Genomic DNA, 22,014 nt, shown 5'->3' with positions numbered 1-22,014 from the left:
ATTTGTATCGAGGGTTTTGACAGATCATAAAAAGGCTGTAAAGTCGCTTACAGAAGGATTTTTAAATTATGTGAAAATCAATGAATAGACATAGGATTTTTGAAATTCTAAAGAAATACGAAAAAATTATTTTTTTAACATCTGATGAACCTTTAATAGCAATTCTTAGTAGGCGCAGATTTTAACAATCATTTAAGCTGAACTTCATACAATTTCCAGCGCGGTTGTTTTAACAATGGTTAAAATCCTGGTGGTTTTTAAGGTTTTTATTAGTTTACAAAAACATTTATTCGTGTTCATTGAAACTAAAAAAATGTACAACTTCATTAACGATACTTTATTTCGAATAGATTTTCTTAGTTCATATTTACTTTTGTTCAATTAAATTATTTGAAAAATCAAAGAATTTTATTTTCAAATATAATGCGTTCCCAAATTTGGACAAGATTTTCATATAATTATTTCACATAATTTTTATCTGCCTGAATATGAACAAATATAATTAAGCATTGCTTCCCATCTTTCCAAACCAGTATTTTTAACCTGATTATTTTTGTTGTGTTGGATCAGTAATCTCTGTTAAAGCGTATGATAAATGATAAGAAAATTCATAATGTTTTTAGGTGTATATTTTTATTTCAAAAATTGTAGATTAGGTTTCTGTAAGAGTCGATAACATTTAATAGACGAATACAAAAATTCCAAATAATATTTCAATTATTTAAAATACAAAATTAACTGTTAATTATTATTATTATTTGCGAAAATTAATAATAAATATCCGCAAAATTGAAATCTAGAATTAAATGGTTATCTTTCATAAAATACAATCACATAAAATATTTTAAATATTTAAAATACTGGCAAGGATGAAGAAAAACATTTAAAATTAATTTCTAGTTTAACATTTTTAATAAAAAATAATAAATATCCTCCGATTACGGCAATTTTTAGGTATTATTTTAAAAAAGGATTGCTCCGAATATAATATTTCCAAAAATTTCAACTTATAACAACCATTACTTAAAATGTGGCAAGTCTATATTTTAAATCAATTTTGAACTTGGATTCCCTTAATTTTCAATGTTAGCTTCTTTACAGTTTTCTATATTTTAAATAATATAAGAATTTATTTTTTTTCTAAATTTAAGGTCTTACAAGGTCAAAACTAATCATTTTTTTTGTTCTCTTGTTGAAATTCGACATTATTCGTTCCCGTACTTGGATTGTTTTGATTCCTCTAGAACAAAACGAAGGGCCTATGACAGAGCCACCGGCTGCGTCCTCCGGTTGCGGATAGAGGGTTACTATACCAAGGGCTTCTGCTGAATATGATTATAAAAATTGATAGGCAGTCACGGAAAATTGTCCAGGGGTGGTCCCGAAGGAATTAACTCCCAAGCGGAGGTGTGAAAACCGTGCCGAAAGCTGAATGGCACCTGGGTGAGGTGTCTAGAACGGTGACTCTGGGATACAGGGCGACCTCTCAGAGTAAGCAGCCTTATCCTTGCATGCAGGGCTCTACAAGGATGGACTAACACCTTTCCCTAGCTTCTCGTGGGAACAACAAAGACAACACCAAACATAGTTGTAGTAAGTGCGGTTCAAAACAACAGAACGCGCAGGGCTCCCGACAATGGGTCGGCCAACAATGCCGACCAATCTAGAGCTGGGTGAGCCAATGAAAATGGATTCAATGCGATGAATCGGCGGAATCTCGCGACCTTTGGGTGGACGGAGCAACTGAATCACGACTTGCTAGAGTGCTACGATGCGAGTGTGGCCCGTGAACGGGGTTACATGGTATGGCTGCATGCTCTGTGTTGCGAGAAACACCCGGAGCTATCGCACTTTTCGCAGCAACGCCTGCGAAACCATGCTGAACTACTCCGTAAAGGGGCTATGTAAGCGGAACGCCTACTCTACCACAGCTAGAACAAGCCGGCAATAGAAAAAGAGAGATGACACTAAGACCAACCGGGGATAGCCATGCGATAGAGGAAGAGCGATGCTTTATGACCCGGAGAAACATCAACACCCAGGTCTTTGTCAAGCCTACAGATCTGGCTGAAACGGATGACGAGCTTTATGGACATTTTCCCGAAGAATCCGACGTTGAACTATCAATTGTTGTGTGCATAATGCAGCGAGAGCTTTGGCCGATGCGAACCGTAAAACAAAACCAACGGTTGATCATAAGACCAAAAGACGAATGCATTAACTTGCCATAAAGATAGGCTGGGCAAGACAGTACGCGTCCCACATTCAGTGTGTGATTGACTACATAACATCTGGCAGGAATTTTACCGTTAAGGTTCGAAAGTTCACGGGCGAACTCCTGATCCGTTATCACACACTTGACAACTCAAAGCCACTGTCCATCAGGCAGCATATTATTGAGAGAATACGGATACTACCTGACACTAAGAGAAGTCTAGAGCGGGGGGAGAGACAGGTCAGAGAAAATCAACAGTTTCTCTTGACCCATCTCGACTCTCCCAAAACCCTTCAGTTACTGTCAACCACTCACCCAAACCAAAGAAGGTCGAAATTTCCTTTAACCCATTAGCATTTGGCCCGTATTTACATCACATATATAAAGTCGAAAGAGCCAATTCCGGAATGGTTAATGGAAGGGCGCACAGTAATCCTGCCGAAAATGGACAACTTAGCTGACCCGAAGAAATACAGGCCAATTACTGGTCTCATCACATTATATAAGATATTAACAACTATCCTAAATGATAAGATTGTCCGGGCAATCGGACCTGTGTGACAAGAAATCTATACACAAAGTGGCTCAAAGAAAGGCGTAGCAGGATGTCGGAAGAATCTTGCTCATCGATAGATGTGTCTGCAAAGATGCAGCATCCTGACAGCGTGACCTATCGATAACGTGGATTGATCATCGGAAAGCTTTCGATTCGACCTCCCATAGACTTATCATTTATCTTTTGGAAAGCTTAGAGGTCCATTCCCAAGCCATGAGGTGCATAGAGAGATTGATGCCGCTTTGGAAAACCAGATTTATCATCTCATCTGGAAAAAATCGTGTAACAACTTCCAAGGTCATTTGAAAAGAGGAAACTTAATGGCATCCCTGAAGGCCCTGAGCTCGTCGATAGAAGCGCTATACGACACCTTTGCGCTGGAGAGACTTATGCATATCTGGGCGTGCCACAGAGCCACATTCCGAATGTGACATCTATAAATAATACTCTTCGAAGCAAATGCATGTGTGTCATCTGGCAGATTTGGTCTTCCCTATTGTCGGCGAGAAACAAAGTATCTGCAACGAGCATTCTTGCCGTCCCGGTAGTACTCTATTCATTTGAAGTGGTTGCATAGACGAAGAACGAGCTCAGATCCCTTGATATCGGGCCATGAAAAATTATGCACATAAACAAAAGCATGCATTTTAAGTCTTCTGTTCCGCGACTCTATATCTCGCGCCGTCAAGGTGGTCGCGGAATATTGAATCTTGAATGTCTTTGCAACAAGATTATTCTGGGTAAAGCACATAGAGGCGCAAATAGAAGAGATCGTCTTTTTAACATGGTCAGAGAGCACAAAGAAATGGACAAACGAGCGATTTTGTACAAAACAGCGGATGAGGCTGCTGAAACACTCGGACTTAATCTCAGTATTAGGGGTAAACAAAATGCATCAAATCTTATCTATCTCGAGTACTCACTCCTGAAAGCCCGGATTAAGAAACCATAGGCGAAAAACTTCCGTGAACAGCTACTTGATAAGAGGATAAACAACACCTTCCACAGAAATGTGGAGGTCAGTCAAGGTCGTGTGAACTATCTTTTACTTTCCTTAAATGACCCGGATTGAAGTCTGGCACGGAGGGTTTTATTTTGACATGTCCAGATAGTGTATTTTTGCCTTAAAATACCGTCATCAGATTTTGAGCCAAGACATTCCCGATGATAGCTGCAGGGCGTGCCAAGCATACCCGATCATCTAGCATACATACTAGTTAGTTGTCCAACTCATGCGGGAACGACCTACATCCAAAGTCACAATGCAGGACTAAGAGTGATTTATCTCTCTTTTTGTCTCTCTTTGGTCTTTGGTAATTATTATTTTGAAAAACATGCCAAAACGAATGTCCATTCTTGAGAAGTAATTATTAAGTAATACAAAAATCATTTTAGTTAGATCAAAGCTTATTCCGAATACTACTTTACAATGGAGTATCTAACCGTACGAGACAAAATTGAAATGGTTCTGGTGTTTGGAGAAGCTGGAAAAAATCTTGATAATGCTGTCAATCTCTACCCTCGGCGTTTTCCAAATAGAATTATGTTACGTACTTCATTTTATCGTACTATTACAAAATTTACTGCCGATTGAAGTGTTAAACCTAAGAAAAAGACCCGTACAACAACAGTCACTAGAGAAAATAATGAAATTGCTGTATTAGCTGCAGTGGCCAATAATCCTCACGTTAGCACACGAAAAATTGCTCTTGGAGTGAGTTCAAATACTCGCATTTCAATACATGAGCTCTTCCACATGGATTAAAAATTAAGACACGAGATCGTTTCAAAACGCAGTAACATTCCTCATTTCGCGATCATCTGCAATTTATTCCACTTTTTAAATTTAAGAAATAGGCTGGAACTGTTTCACTGCCCTAAAAGAACTTATTATTAACGTAAATAATGAAAGGTAAAATATAGTACAATACAAAATATGCGTGATTGCTTATCACTTTAAGGTATAAATGTGAAACATGTTTAAGAAGATTCATTAGTTGCACTGATATAAAAATTCTTCATTATAAGATTTTCACCATTTTAAGAAAATGAGGCGCGCTTTGGGTTATCCGTGTTTTATGATAGTGGTCTTTTTCAATTCTATTTGTAAGTATAATATCTATAATGTGAAACTGATTTTTATTTGCGGTATAACTATTTCTTATTCCAAATCATGAAAATTATGCAAATAACTATTATAAGAAGGGCATGTTTAAATTAGTTTATTTTTTAATTTAAATTTGAATTCACCTTAAGTGAAAATGTATTTAGTTTCAAATAATGACGTCTTTTTCGTTCCTTAAGTGAAACGAATACTTAATATTTCTGCTATTAAAATAAAGTACTGGAAAATATATGCATTTTTTGTAGATTTTATCGACCTGGCGCCTACTTGATCAGTGTATACAAACATAACGTATTTACTATTCTCTCTCCCAAATAAAAACTAATAATTATTTGTATATTTAATATATTTTACCTTGCGTGTTATCTTTTGATATTGTGAAAAATGATTTTAAAAACTGTTCGCAGAAGCAGGCCGACGCTTAAAGCCATATTCTAAACAAGAAGGCCAAATTTTTTTAATTTAAATAACTTTTTTTTAATATAACAAAATACATTTTTCATTTAAATACAATATTTGTTGCAACAACAAAACAGCGTGCGTTTTCCCTACATTTTCAGCATAAGTTAATAGTAATGTGGGGTATAATTTTCTAAAAAATTATATCTAAAAAAATATTATAAATTTAATTTTTTATATTAGGCAATGGAAAAATTTTAGGAAAAAATCATGAGGTCTTTTAAACAACTGATAACAAAAACTATTGGTTTGTTTTTAACAGTTCGCATATTTGAAGTAATAAAATTGGTTGCCGGATTTGACATTTAGCATGAAAGTAAGGTAGACGAAGTTCATAACAAGTTTATAAAAGAATGAGCTGAAACTATTGATCTATTATTAATATTAAATAATTAACTCATTAGCTTTTTAAATCGAAATTTAGTTACAATGGGTTTCCCAATAAAAAAAATATTCATAAATCTCTGTTTTTCTTACAGTGGTGGATGCAATGCACAGAATCGGAACACAGCAGTCTTTACAACGTGTTAATTCTATTAGGGAAGGATGCTATGTCACTATGTATGTTCTAGAGGAAGACGCCTTTCATGGATTTCTTTATCGGCCACCTCCTACCTGAGATGAACTACCTAACGTACCAAATCGCTTGTATGTACGATTGCCGGGTAACAGGAGGCTTATTGCATATCTCGAGCCTCTCCGTATTGAGAATAGTGAACGTTTAAGGGAGAGTCGCTACTTTATAGACACAGGAAAAACCTTTGTCTTATCCGATACATTCAGCGATGTCGCAAATACAAATGAGACACGCGTAATGTTAATACTGGATTATTATGTGTCTAAACCCGTGCATGTTACTCTTTATTCAGGAGTACATTTCCTTGAACGCTATTTTCCTAAATGGGCAGACAAGAATTATAATCTTCGACATGTGGAGAATCGTCAATTTATTGCGAGTAGCCGCTATACTATTAATCTTCAAGGTGATTATTTCTCAAATTTTAAAAATTAAATGAATGCCAAAAAATTCTAAAAATAAGAAATGGTTACTCTTTCAACAAAATTTTTTAATTTTTCCGAATTCTAAAAGTTGATCATTTTGAACAATTGTTGTAATTTAAACAAATTCAACAAATTCAAAGATTTTGAATACTATAAAATTTTTTATTTGAATTCCAAAAATTTCGAAGAAGTTCTAAATCCTTTTTTTTTAATTAAAAAGATTGTTAATATTTTCATAAATTTCAAAGTTTATCAAAGATTTTTAGGATTTAAATTTTTTAAGAATTCTCATTTTTTAAATATTTGAAAATTTTAAAAAATTAATTGTCAAAATTTTCAAGAATTAAAAAATGTTTGAAAGATTTCAAATAAAATAAACAAATAAATTCAAAAATACAAGAAATTTTCACAAATTATCAGAATTTCAAAAACTTTCAATATTAATCAGAATTTTAATCAATGCCTAAAATTTTTAAGAATTTCAAAATTTTTAAATTTGTAACAATTATGAAAATTTCAGAATTTTTAAGATCATAAAAGTTTCCAAGAATTTCAAAAATTGTTCAAATATTTTCTGAAATTCTTGGAATTTTGAAACCTCTTAAAATTACAAAGATGTTATCATTTTTGAAAATTACAAATAAATTGTCAAGATTTTAAAAATTATTGGCATTTACTTTTACTGGCTTTAGAACATTTAAAAAAATCGTCTTAATTGTGAAAATTTTGAAAGTAAAGTCAAACTAAGCGCCGTACGCCTACAAAAGACTCTTGCTGCGTATCTAGTTACTATGGGTTATTTTTCCAGTGAGCAACAGCTTCATGAATCTCTGTGTTTCTTTCAGTGCCGGATGCAATATACAGTTCTCGAGGAGACGGACATGGTGAACGCGATCATTATCATATTAAGGCTGGAAACTACGTTACTATGTATATTGTGGGTGTTGGTGCTTTTGCTGGACATCTATATTCTCCACCTAATCATCAGGATCAAATACGATATCAACTTTTTGTACGAGTGTCGGATCACATGACATTCTTCGCTGATATGAAACCACTCAAGATTATGGATGATGAACATTTAATGGAGAATCGCTATTTCATTCAAACAGGAAAAGCGTTTGTTGTATCCGACGACTTGGACTCGAAAGAGGGTCGCGTTATGTTACACGTGATAACATCTCATTATACCAAAGACGATCGTTACATTTATGGAGACATATGTTATTATGAAGGCCGTATTCCTCACTGGACATCAGAGACTTATATTCTACCTAGGAATGTTGGTTCAGGATCAAGGTCATCAAGCAAATCCACTGGATAATGAAAGTGAATGCAAATAAATATACTGTCAAATTATACAAGCAAATTTTCAATCTTTTTAAAAATTAAAAAAATTTCAAAGAACTTTAACATTCTTTAAAAAAAATAATGTTCAGAATTTAAGAAAATTTTTAATATTTCCAATCTTTTCTCAAGTACACAAAATTGTTTATTTTTAACAAATTTTGAAGATTTAAAAAATTTTTAAAACTATTGTAACTAAAAAAATTGAAAAAATTAAAGAATTTTACAAACCGGGAGTGGATTTACCGGGAGTGAATGTTGAGTTGAGCGCACGGAACAGTAGTGTCTCTTACGAATCAATCAGTTAATTTACAAGCTTTTGATATATAATTGAATATATTTTTCTTTATTTATGTTTAATAAAATACATTTTAACCAATCTGAGTTGAAACCCCCTGAATAATTCATACCATCCCTTTACAACAACCCTCACTCAAAAAAAGTTCTAGTTAAAGTTACTATACGCGTTCGGTTAAAAAGTTTCTAGTTATTCTAATCCGAAATTATGGTTAATATGACTAGAAAATTCTAGTTATGGAACTCTGGCTGACTCTTTCTGTTTAAAACTATTCTCGTCAATATTTCTCGTAACAGAAGTATTACGATCTTGTGTTGATTTCGAGAAATATATCTTTTATCTCATTTCATTTTTCTGGATGTGTCAGTTGACACTTGAACGTAAATGTCCAATTCTCGAACTATTGCGATTTGTTAATTGTATTGTCAGTTATATAAGTATAAATAATTATAGTGAACCGTAAATTAAGTTGTGTTAAATTGTATACAATAAATAAACAAAGTGAATGTTTGAGAATTTTGGCATTGACCAAGCGATCCGCATACAATTTTCGAGAAGCACAAACAAAATAGACATAAGGAATAGTTTCAGAAAAAGAAGGCATCAACAATGCGCTTCTGTTGCTTCGAGTTTTGTATCTATCAATACATCTTTATCGATATATCTATCGACAAAATTTCAGCTAAGCGGAACATAGTTGATGCACTTTGTTGTCGGAAACTTATGTTGGATTATTCTCTTTGTGGAAGTGTAAAATGTGGTCCATGCAATTTCAGAGAGGTTAGGAAGACTCCATAAAGATAGACGAGTATTGAAATTCAATGTTCGAAAATCGATTTCCACCAGAATACCTTTTTGAGCTTTCCAGAACTTCTGGTTAAGTTTACCGAAATATTTAGTTATTCTGACTAGAACGTTGTATTCTCAAGCTACCACAAAACTGTCCAGTAAAAATTTTTGGTAAAGCTTACCAGAATTTCTGGTACCATTTACGCGAATTTCTGGTAACACTAATTATAAAATTATCAGAACAAAAAAATTGAGCCCTGAAAGAACTCTGTACGATGATTTTGTGAAGGACAAATTTCATTTGAAGAGAAGTGTTCCGGACCGGAACAAATGATTATCTCGGAAAACAAATGATTTTTCCATCTAAAAGAAATTGAGAATATTTGAGACTTGAAAAGGTATAATTTCATCGAGTTGCATCGAAAAAAAATTATTTTTCAGGAAATGAAAAATAAAAACCGAAAAAAAAAAGAAAACAGGGTTTTTGCATTTTTCTCGGACATTTCGAGCTTATGTGAAAAAGTCACTGAAACAAAAGTTGTAGATTTTTTATAATCTATATGTTTTCTATAAAATACTTTTCTCTCTGACGTCAATTTTTGCCAAAAATCACAATAATACCATTTTCACCCCTTTAAAGCTCCCCCAAATCAACCCCGTCACACCCCTGCTCATGCATTTTTTTACGTTTATTATGAGCCACTTTGTCATTTCCAATCATGCAAGTGCTTTTAACAATTTTCTTTTTTTTTGCCTTAAAATAAGTTAATTCGCCTGGACTACTTGAATTTTTATAATTTTTAGGAATTTTGAACGGTTTAGGCAATTTCAGAAATTTTGATAATTTAATAAATTTGGAACATTATAGAAATTTTTATAATTTTAGAAATTTTCAACATTTTAGACATTTCAAACATCTTAAAAATTAAGGAAATTTTGAAAATATATGAAGGTTTAGATAATTGAAATATTTTCCAATTTTTTTAAAATCTTCGGTCCACAGTTTTCACGATGAAGGGGGTTATTTATTTAAAATGATTTTTACTTGTAAAAAGTAGAACCTTAGCCCCGCTTCATCACAATAAAAAAGGGCTGATATCATGAATCTTTTCGAAAAATTAGAATTTGCGAAAACGTTTCTTGTCAGATTGTCTGACTCATCATCCTATATTTAAGGAAGAAGCTGACCAAAGGAGATCAATACGACTTGAGAAGGCGCTGCACGAAATTATGGTACTAATGAATTTTTTATTCGATAGCTCACACAATTCCAATGTCTGAATGTCAAAAATGAGTTTCAAAACATTCTTAACACAGTGCTATTGTTGATTGTTTCTAATTTAGATCATTTTCAAATGAGGAAATGCCAATTTTGCTCTGTTCTAAACAGGGAATATATTTTTGCCAGATATTGGGAACTCTGAATGCCTAAAATGAAATTAAATTTCTAAAAAATTCTTTTGCGACTTTTTCATTTTTTTCACAGAGCAACTCTATATATAAACAAATAATATGACCAAATTGGCCATTTCAGATTCGTTAATTTTTATCTCAAGAAAATATACAGAAAGAAACTTACTATCAGCTCAAATCATTGCCTATGCATTTATAGAACAAAAATAATTCTAATAATATTTCGAACAAAAAATTAGAATAAGTTAACATTTGCTGTTTTTATAAAAAAGAGAGTTTTATTCACTGAAATTATCCGACGATAAACTAACAATGATTTTAAAACTAGGTAGCCAATTTCGTTTTAAAGTGAAAGAAAGGGATGTTTGACGGTGCATCTTTTATTCTCCTAAAGCCATTCAAAATTCTTAAAAATCTTCTTAATTTTCTGTTTTAAATCTTCTAAATTTAAAAATTCACCAATAATAAGAACCCCGACAATTTATAAGATAAAATTTTTTTAATTTCTTATAATATATAATTCCCGAATCTTCACAGACAGAAATTCTTTAAATAACAAAATAATAATTGAAATAATTTTATATAACGGACATATTTTTTATTTTATAATTTATTATATATTAAAACTAGTTGATTTCATTTGGCATGCCCTAATTTTATTATAATTTTTTGACAATGTTTTGAACTGATATTAAATATTCCTTCAAAATTGCTTCAATGTATCAAATTAATTAATTGGCGTATGAATAATGTGGTACACGATTCTAGATGGTAATAATTCTATTGCCACATGATAATTATTATGTTAATGAAGTAAAATATATCATTCTACAATAAAAAAAGAATTCGATCTTGACTCTGATCTCTGGGTTCTAGTATTGCTTTGTTTGACGTCAAACACAAAAAAAATTAATTACATTCTTATTGGAAGTCTATGTTCTGTTTACTCAAGAACTTTGCCGTAAAATTAAAAAATATTATTTAACTATCATAATGAAATGAAATTATTCCCCTAAAATATATTGTGACTGGTTCCCAGCATTTTCTATAGCATTTTATTTGTTGATTATATAATACAATTGACTGCCAAAAAAGTGCTATTTTGTTAATATTGAAACATTTTTGGGATTGTGCGAATAATTGTCATGTTTTCATATCTAGGGTAAAAATTAAATTCAAAAAATTAATTTTATAATAGAAATAATATGATAATCTGTTTTTCAATTTGAATCCTATATCATTTTAGAATAGTTCGAAAATCAAAGGACTTTTGCGTGTGAAATCAAATAGATCTTAAGTGGTCTTAACTTCATCGAGCGTGATTATGTAATATTATTATCTTACTCGACACAATGAAGGATTAAATATTGTGAAATTTGTAAATCGGCTAAGTCACCTCCAGAAACATGACGTATTTATAGGTTCTATTCCTTAAAAATTGAAAACAAAAATTATTTACATACTCAGTCTACTTTGCATTATTTTATCTACGTTAAAAAGAAACCTTTTATGCATGGAGATGGAGAAATTGTTTTTTAATTATAAGTATTTTTTTTAATATAGGAAAATAATATTATTCTTGTAACAACAAACTAAATATTTACTTATTTGTCTTTGTAGCCAAGGAAAGTCTTTAAATACAATAAATTGATCCTTGCCCGCATTGCAATGTTTCTTTGATGCTAAACATTTCTTTTTTGTATGGAAAAACCTTTTCTGAGTAGACATCAGATATTAATTTATTAACCCCCTTTTTTCTCTTTTTCTATTTAATTTCAACGATCGTCTTGGATACTATAAATTGACAGTTCTGACTATTTTCCCCATTTTCTCAAAAAGCTTAAACATAAATTTAATTTATTAGGTGGCGTGAACTGTAACATCTATGTGGAAATCGAAAGAGGTTTTTTTTTGCTAAAAATTAAAAAAAAAGAAAAATGAAACAAATTTCATTTTTAAACAAGAATGCTCGAAGATCTTCTAAGGGTCGAATTTTTTCACCACATGCCTCAAATTGAAGCATTTGAAAATCAATGCAGATTGAAAAATAAAATTGGATATGATATGGGATGATTTTCTTTGTTATTTTTGTAATTTTTTTTTTAATTAGAAAATTTGGTTCCAATCACCAATATTTTCATTTGTACCCTCCTAGTGACCAAATTAAGGGCAATTCATAATTTCATAACATGCCCCCAAATTTTAAATTTTTCAATGTTTCTTTAAAAGAGAGTTTTCACATAGTGTTTCTGGTCATTATTCATATTTCTGTGGTCTTCATGCTTTTCTTATGCAGCAGGTGGCGCCAGGTGTATTCCACCTGATGCGAAAATCGATTTCAGAAGGCCTTTGATGTCCCAGAATGTGCATACAACATCAAAATTTAAAAAATTGGGTATCTTTATGCAACCCACAATGCGAACCCCCCACTATCACGTCTAGAGCTTTTACTGAACTAGACGCGAAGAATAACTGGGGGTGGATTTTTTAGGATTTTAAAATATCATTCTAGTTTTGTGAAAATAACCTGGCGATTTCTCAAGGTGACGTTTGAGCCCATTTTCAATTGAAAAAGGTATTGTTTGTTTAACATACAGAATTTTTGAAATAATTTTGTGAAAAGTACTGGGGCTGGACTTTTGAGATTGTTGAATATTACTCGGGGGTTAGAAACATAATAGCGATGGATTCTTAAATCTTGTTATGGGGTTGGAAGCATATTTTGGACTTCTCTGGAGATGAATTTTCTCACCAATATCAGCTCAAAAATTTATTTTTTGTTTTACATGAAGCATCTTCGAAGAGTGCACGCGAAAATAGTACATGTAAAAACAACGTACAAACGTTAGCAAAGATGAAAAATTCCGACATTCAAAATTCAGTGGATCCACCGAAACTTTGATTTGCTTCTGACTGGGCAGCAAAGACGGTACGAACACAAATTTTGGGTATTGCAATAGTACAAATGGCGTACAAATCCATGCAGGAACAAATTTCGAAATTCGAACTTCATCATCTAAAGAGATATAAATTTAACGTTTACCAATGTTGATGTTTATTAAAAAATAAATTTTTGTATAATATAGGGAATTTTTTTATTGTCCGTGGTCACAAACTGAGAAAAAGGAAAATAATTCATGTTTTAAAAATCTATTTGTGGGAAGACTTCCTATTGGTTTGCTTTTTTGAGAAATGGCTGAAATGGAAGCTTTTCGCATTTCAATGTGCATTGAAAAATGAAAATGATTTAATTCATACGCAGGATTTTTTTTGTCAATGTATTCCTCCTAAAAGTGCCCTTTACTCTCTACAATTTACATTGTAATTAAATAGTTATGACGAAAAATTATTTTATAATTCAATGAAAAGTCTGTATGTATAAAAGCATTAAATTTTACAGAAAAAAATTGGTTTTCAAAATTGAAATGTTGAACAGGTAAAAATATTTATGAAAAGCTTTGATTTTTGCTGATAAAAATCTTCCTGGATGAGAAAGCAATTGATGAATACTTGAAATTGTGAAGCACTTCAAAGTATTGCAAATTCCATTTTAAAAATGAAAGGCCCTATTTCATTTGAAATCTTGTCCGCAGCTTAGAAGAAACCATCAGGTCCCTATAGAAAATATGATTTTTACAGTATATTTGCTATATCCAGACATTCATGAATTTGTTTATTATGAATTGACAAAATTAGCATGCATCAAGTAGATAATCCTTTTTTAGCAATTTATTTAATAAAACAGCCAGACAAAAAAAAGTGTGCGGATCTGGTAACAAGACACACGTATTCTTATGGATTTTGGGGCGCTGAATTCAAATTCAATATCAAAAATCACCCATCACGTCATGGTTGAGCCATAACCTCAAAAAATTATGAAAAATCATGCACTGAGGCAAATAAATTTCGAAATAATGCCAGTGATGCAAATTTTCACTTCAAAAACATGTCGACAACTGTGAAGGATCAACCCTTGCCTGATATCAACCTATTTAACATAACTTTAGCCAACAGAACCTAACCTCACCTAACCTGAATTAACAGAAATCTATTGAATTACACGTTCAATACACTCTGGAAGCATATTTTCCCAGTAGCAAATGTGTGCTACATCGAATGGGTCCACTCGAGCCTAACCTAGAAATAAATCTAACCTAGTCTAACCTAACCTAACTGAACCTCACGAAACACAATTAAACTGATTGTGTGGTCCCGCTGTGTTTGCGGTACCGTTTGAATCAACTTGGGCTTAACCTGCGAAGAGGCCAAACCTATCCTAACCTAAAAAAACCTGACCTAACCTAACCTAACTTCACGTTACACAATTAAACTCATTGTGTTGCCCCGTTGTGTTTGCGGTACCGTTTAATTCAGCTTCGGCTTAGCCTACATAGAGGTTCAACCTATCCTAACCTAACAAAACCTGACCTAACATAACCTAGCCGAATGAAATCCAACCATACGTGTAGCAATGTAAGAGTACGGTTTTCAGTCTTAAATGTGTGCTATATTTAATAGGTTAACTCAATCTTAACCTACAAATGAATCTAACTTAACAGAACCTAACGAAATTTTTCTTAACGCAACACAACTTAACTTGAGTGTTCCCGTTGTAACACAATAAAATTCATTTCATTGTACTACAGGTGGTTAACAATTTAGACGCACATTACTCATTTGAAGAAACTTAGAACTACAAGTAGAATTGACCCCATTTCAGTTAACCTGACAATCTTTGTATCAATTAAAATGTAGAACTGTAACTTAAGCATGCAAATGAATAAGAGTTTTATTCAAAAAAATTTTCTCTCTGCTTTTCTTAAACTTAAGGGATATATTTATACAATCTTTCGTGTTTACATTTTATCTTGCGTTAATCAAAATTTCGTTAGGTTCTGTTAAGTTAGATTCATTTGTAGGTTAACATCGAATTAACCTATTAAATATAGCACACATTTAAGACTGAGAACCGTACGCTTACATAGCTACACGTGTGGTTGAATTTCATTCGGCTAGGTTAGGCTAGGTCAGATTTTGTTAGGTTAGGATAAGTTAAGCCTCTATGTAGGTTAAGCCGAAGCTGAATGAAACGGTATCGCAAACACAACGGGACAACACAATGAGTTTAATTGTGTTACGTGAAGTTAGGTTAGGTTAGGTAAGGTTTTTTTAGGTTAGGATAGGTTTGGCCTCTTTGCAGGTTAAGCCCAAGCTGATTCAAACGGTACCGCACACAACGGGACAACACAATCAGTTTAATTGTGTTTCGTGAGGTTAAGTTAGGTTAGGTTAGGCTAGGTTAGATTTATTTCTAGGTTAGGCTCGAGTTGACCCATTCGATGTAGCACACATTTGCTACTGGGAAAATATGCTTCCAGAGTGTATTGGTTAGGTGAGGTCAGGTTCTGTTGAGTAAAGTTATGTTAAATAAGTTGATATCAGGCAAGGGTTGATCCTTCACAGTTGTCGACATGTTTTTGAAGTGAAAATTTTCATCACTGGCATTATTTTGAAATTTATTTGCCTCAGTGCATGATTTTTCATCATTTTTTTAAGTTATGGCTCAACCATGACGTGATGGGTGATTTTTAATGCCGAATTTGAATTCAGCGCCTCAAAATCCATAGGAATACGTGTGTCTTGTTACCAGATACGCACACTTTGTTTTTTTGTGTGTGGCTGTGTAATTAAATTGATAATACTTATAAAAATAAAAAAAAATTTTTTAAATAACAAAGACTAAGGCTAGTGTTTAATAAAAAAAAATAATTCTAAATTGCGAAGATATGGAGCTAGATGATACAAGTGATGACTTCATCTTCGTTTTTCTTATGAACTATTCTCGCCTTCTTGTTATCACTTATTTCATGTTTATTCACGACACACTTCTTGACACGAAATATTTTAACTTGAGTGAAAGAAACTAGATTGATAATCATTTGCGATTTTTAGTTTACGAAATTAACTTTAATTTTAAAATGAATAGTTTTCAATCATTTCTGTATATGTTTTCAGTTTGAAACGTGCATGTATATGAGGTTATGAGAGTTTTCATGATATGCTTTGAAAATATTTAAGATTAAGAATAAGAAATAAACAGAATTTTCTTTGAAATGATCTTTCGTCATTTCCCTGAATCCAGTCATTTTTTCAGAGATATACTACTGTAATTAGATTAATATATTCATTAGGCTTAATGTATTTTTATTTTTAACTATATAAAATATAAAACAAAATAAAGAGCGAATCAATTCTCACATTTTAGATTTATCTCCACATTAAACGCTCCCGGAGTTTAATGAAAATAAAATACTGCTTTTAAAATCCCAAATAATGTAATATTTTGAACTCAATTAAAATAATATAAGAAGGCCTTATCGAAAAATTACCAACATGACCTAGTCTGTTTCCATTTTTTAAATCTTCCCTTCTGATTCTTTGAACAAAGTTAGGAAAAATTAAAAATTTTTACAATCTTAAAATTATATTGGATTATAATGGAGTCTAATTTAATTATAAATATTTAAGGTTATGGCCTAGTGACTATTCAACACAATACTGTTTGAGATTTTCAAAATTGTGTATGGTTGTATATTTTCCTATTTTTCCCATAGAGCATTGTAATTATTGAACACATTGGATACAAAATTTTTAGATTGATCCAGAATTCTCGTGATATTTATTTAAATAACACGTTCGTTCCGCAACACTGCTCCGACCCAGGTTGCTGATCAATCTCTCTAGCAATTACCCCAAGTGGAGATCCACACAAAGTCGTCATAGAAGATTCCCCACTTGGGTCCATTAGCATCGAGGGTCTTTTGTTTCAGGCGCTATTCACACTACTGACACTCTTTTTATTATGTCCATATGTCCATATGTCCATATGTCCATGCATTTTTTCATGCAGGCTATCGTGTTTCTGAGGCTTCTTATGTCTCTTCTAACTAGGTTCTCATTCACACATTCTAACCATTCTTTCCGCAGTCTGCCTCTGGGCACACTGCAATTTACTTTACCTTTACAATAATACAAGAATCTAAATTTCAGTAGAAAAAGGCGGTTGACTTTAAAATGTAACCAAAATGATTTTTCGCCAGTCAAAAGTCAACTGATGATGATAACATGACTTTAAGTAACGTGCTTAGTTGAAGATCAACTGCTTTATGTATGCAAAATGTACGTAATAGGTTAATTTAAGATACAAAGACTGTTGACTTTCCGTCAACGCGTGCGCGTGAAATGAAACTTATAGGTTAATTTAAGTTAGCTGATTGTTGAAATTCATAAAGTATATGCGCTATCGTTCAGTTATTAGATAGACAAACGTTTATTTTTCGGCCTACTGGCCTTAAAAAATTGACTTGCTTACACTTCCATTTTTCTACAGAATTTGCTTACAACTACGTATTACAAAGTACTATCCATCCACACCTTATAACTAATCTGCTCGCTCCTATAAGCCTAACCTTCCTAGCTGCGCCTCGCCTCGCACGCATTTCGCTCCTTTCTCGCTATGCCTCGCATTACCAGCCTCTCTAGAAAGCCAGAACCTATTAAAATTCTCCATGCAACCGCACCTCATCCTCGCTATAAGTTCCTGACTTCCTTGCTCCCTTTCTTACACAAATATTGCACCCTATTTTTTGGCATAATTCACACATAGTTTCATTTATACCTTGACTCTCTTATTCTCTCCTCTCCTTCTGCCTTCTCTTTCTCTGTGCCATTCTTTTGAACCAATTCATATACCTTCCTTCCTCATGCATTCTGCTAACTTCATCCATCTGCAATCCATTCGTTCTAAAATACCTTCCCCTTTCCACCTCCATTTTTGCACCTCTACGTCTGTTTTTCTTCTCCCACCAACGCTCCCTAAGCAATTTACTTCCCGCCTCTTCCAAAAATTTCTCCTCATATTTAAACGCTCGACTCCCTGTTTTAATTCTTGAACTCGTTCTTGCTGTCTCCCTCCTGACAATATAATTCGGCGTATTCTTTGCCAACCCCAGTATCACTTTACATACCTCTCCTTTACTCTATTTACCTCCTCACCTACCTTCCAACCCCACACCACCAATTCGTAAAATAAGACACTCATCACTAGCGATTCAAACAATTTCATTCTCCTTTCAAAATCATCTGCGAACAATCATTTTCCCAGCCCCCACACCTGCCTCATCACCACATTTGCCCTTCTCACTCTCTATTTATATGACCATCCACTCCCCCATTTCTTTGAAACAGGAAGACTAGGTACACAAACTCTTTCACCTCCTGTACCGCTTTTCTCTTCCACTTCCACTCCCCTCCCCCATCTCTCCCACCTCCTTTTCTGAACACCATAACCTTCGACTTGTCTGCATTTAGGTCTAAGCTATTCTTGTCCAAGTAACATCTCAACCTCTTTAACATCTCTTTTAAAGCACCTTTGCTTTCGGTCAACAGCAATATGTCATCTGCATATGCGAGTTACCATATTCTGACTCCTCCTACCCTAACTCCTACCACTCCGGCCACTAGCATACTTTCCATATCCGCGATCATACCTCCCTTACCCTCTCGATTGGTTAATTCTCTATCCACCACGTGTTGCAAAACGTAAATACTTTCAAAAGTGCTCCTTCTCTCTCTAAAGCCCGTCTGCGTCTCCGGCAATATTCCTTTCCCCTCAACGTCCTTTCGCAGCCTATCTGCTAACACCATTGCGTATATTTTGTACGCAGTATTCATGAGCGTAATTCCTCTATGATTTTTCTGCCTCTCCCTATCCCCTTTCTTATACAGTGGTACGATCAACCCCTCTCTCCACCCTCTTGGGAATCCATCCCCCTTCATACTTTTTTCACTACCTTCTTCAGCCTCTGCTTTACCTCTTGTGTGCCAAACAGCCACGTTTCGTTCTCTACCCCGTCAATCCCTGCTGCCTTCGATTTTTTCAACTTCCCTATCTGCTTCTCTATCTCCTCGTCGTTCAGCTCCTTTTCATCTACCTCTCTGTTTCTTTTAATCGCCTCATCTCTCTTTTGAGTATCTGACCCCTGAAATGAATTCTTAAAAAATTTCCTCCATTCGTCGCTCCCTATCTTCTCACTTATCGCCACCCTAAGTTTCCTAAACCTATTAATTATCTTTCACACGTCCCCTTCTGTCTTTACACTTCTCAACTCCTCTTATAGTTTTTTTTCTTCTTCCTGCTCTTTCTTCTCACACATCGCCCTAAACTCCTTTCTGATTTCTACGTACTCCTTCCTTTTCGCGGTTCCTTCCTTTCACGTCCTGTACTTCTTTTACACCTTTCTCTTTATCATTTTACATTCCCTATCCTACCACGGTTTTATCATTCCTTTCTTCTTTTTTCTAAATAGCTTCTTATGTACACAACCTTTCACTTTCTCTTGTAGATCCTTCCATATCTCGTCCACGGACTCCCCCTAAAAGCTTACGTTGCCTAACTGTTCCTGATACTTCTCTATCGCCTCTCTCGTCCATGACATCCTCTCCCCTAACGACCCTTCTTCCCCGCAAGTGTCTCGCATTGAAATTTGGTAAACATTACTTCCGTCTCACAGAGCGCGCTTTTTTCAACGATCGAACGCTAAGCGATTGATATTAGGAAGAACTATGACACTCACTATTTCTGGCCAGCAATGATTTTGAAATAGGATCTCAATCATGTGCAATTATCTCAAATAAATATATCGACCTCTTCTCTCAACCGTCGAACGCTAAGCGTTCAGTATTACAAAGAACTGTGACAATTACACGTTCTGGGCAGCAATGATTTTGAAGTGAGGTCTTAATCATGTGCAGTTGTCTCAATCATATATACTGACCTGTCCTCGCAACGGTCGAACAGTAAGCGCTCAAAATTAAGAATCACTAATGACACTCACTGTTTCTGGGCTGGAAAGGTTTTAAAATAAGGTTATAATCATGTGCGATTGTCCTAATCATATATATAATTACTCTCCTTTGCATCCTTTCTCCACTTTGAGTGGAGAAAGGATGCAAAGTGAGCTTGGTTGGATTGGTGGTAATGCTAATTATATACATCCCCTGCTCCCACTAACTTACGAACGTAAAGCATTCAATATTTGACATTAAGCGTAGCACTCACAGTTTCAGCTCAGGCTGTTACAAGAAGAGGGCGATTATTATGAATGGCATTACCGTAGTTGATACTGACCTTAGTTTCTCACCTTTGCAGCCCTGAAACAGCGAATATCACAGCTGATTAAAAATATTAAGCGTTTAGCGTTAGGCTATAGCGAGAAGTGCGCTGTCTAAGACAATCGTTCACTGTTAGAAATTCCTATATTAGGTTTGATACACATCTATTAGAAGTTTTTTTTTAGATACGTATATTAAATTTAAGATACCACCAAATTTGAAAGTTCAAAAAGGCATCTGAAATTCAGCATGCATTTGTATTAAATTTATACACATATTTATTAAATTTCCAAAGAGTGTTTGAACTTTCAAATTGGGTGGCACTTAAATGTAGTATACGTATCTGAAAAAACGTTCATTACATGTGTATTAAACTTCATACAGGAATTTCTAGCAGTGCACTTCTGTATAGGATACAAGATAATATATTATAGATAATCCGAAATATTACAGTATATTAATTATCTAATTTGATAATACACTTCTTAGGTTATCTACATATGGCGTAGAACGAAGGAACCAGCCTGATAGCCAAAAATGAGTTTAGGAAAAATAGCGGATCAAAATAAACGCAAGACGAACAAGTAGCAAAGAAGGTCTCGTACTAAAAAGTACATAACACAATGGAGATTTTTTGATTTGATAAGGGGAAGAACTAAATTAATTAGTTTAACCAAATTAACTTACCTTTTCACTCAGACGGCCGACTGGCAACTCACTGTGAGCACTCATCAGCTGACAGGTTAGGACCGGCAGCGTTGCGCGACGCATGCGCTATCGCTTAGTTTAAATACAAATGGGTATTATTTCAGTATTGCGTTCATTTTAATTCACAAATGTATTAATTTTCAAATACACCTAATATATTAACGTTTATTAAAATTCATAACATTGTTAACAGTGTAATGTTTACAACATTCTAATGCGTCATACTGATTGTGTCGTCGTTTTTGCACTTAATGCTTTACGGATATATCTTATTCTCTGTTTTTGAGCACTTGACGCGGTATAGCGTTAAAAGTTTTAACCAAAAAGACTGAAAGACATTTTTGCATGCATACTGTGCGGGCTCCTGTATCATCAATAACTGTTAGATTAAATGCTTATTTTTTTATTATTCGTAAAAATAACATTCGAAATAGAAAATTACATTTTTTTAAAAAGACATAAAGCATCAACAATAAAGTTAATAGACAAAAGTCGTTCACCTATAAAGGATCAACAAACTTGATGATAATCATTTTTAGAAACGACGACTAGACTTTCTTCAAATCATGAAAAACAAGATTAAAAATATCAAAATTAAATTTTGCGAAAAACGAAATAAGAGACGAAAAATAGACTAAATTTGTTTATGCCAAAAAGATCTGCAAATTTATTACACAAGTTTTACGCAGGAATACATTAGAAACAAGAAATTAACTCTTTGGATAATCGACGCAAGTTACAATAACTTTATATTTAACAAAAAAATTATCATTTAAACAATCATATTTTACAAGTCATCGTTCCCCGAGTATTATCGAAGACAAATAAAATTTTCAACCTGTTGAAACTCCAATTTAAACATGAAGGGGATAAAAACAATGCTTAAATGGGACTTTTTACATTTTTAAACTTTTATTTGCATTGTGAAA

The sequence above is a fragment of the Belonocnema kinseyi genome, chromosome 3 (genome assembly GCF_010883055.1).
Source record: "Belonocnema kinseyi isolate 2016_QV_RU_SX_M_011 chromosome 3, B_treatae_v1, whole genome shotgun sequence".
NCBI lineage: Eukaryota > Metazoa > Arthropoda > Insecta > Hymenoptera > Cynipidae > Belonocnema > Belonocnema kinseyi.
This window is presented reverse-complemented; position numbering follows the sequence as displayed.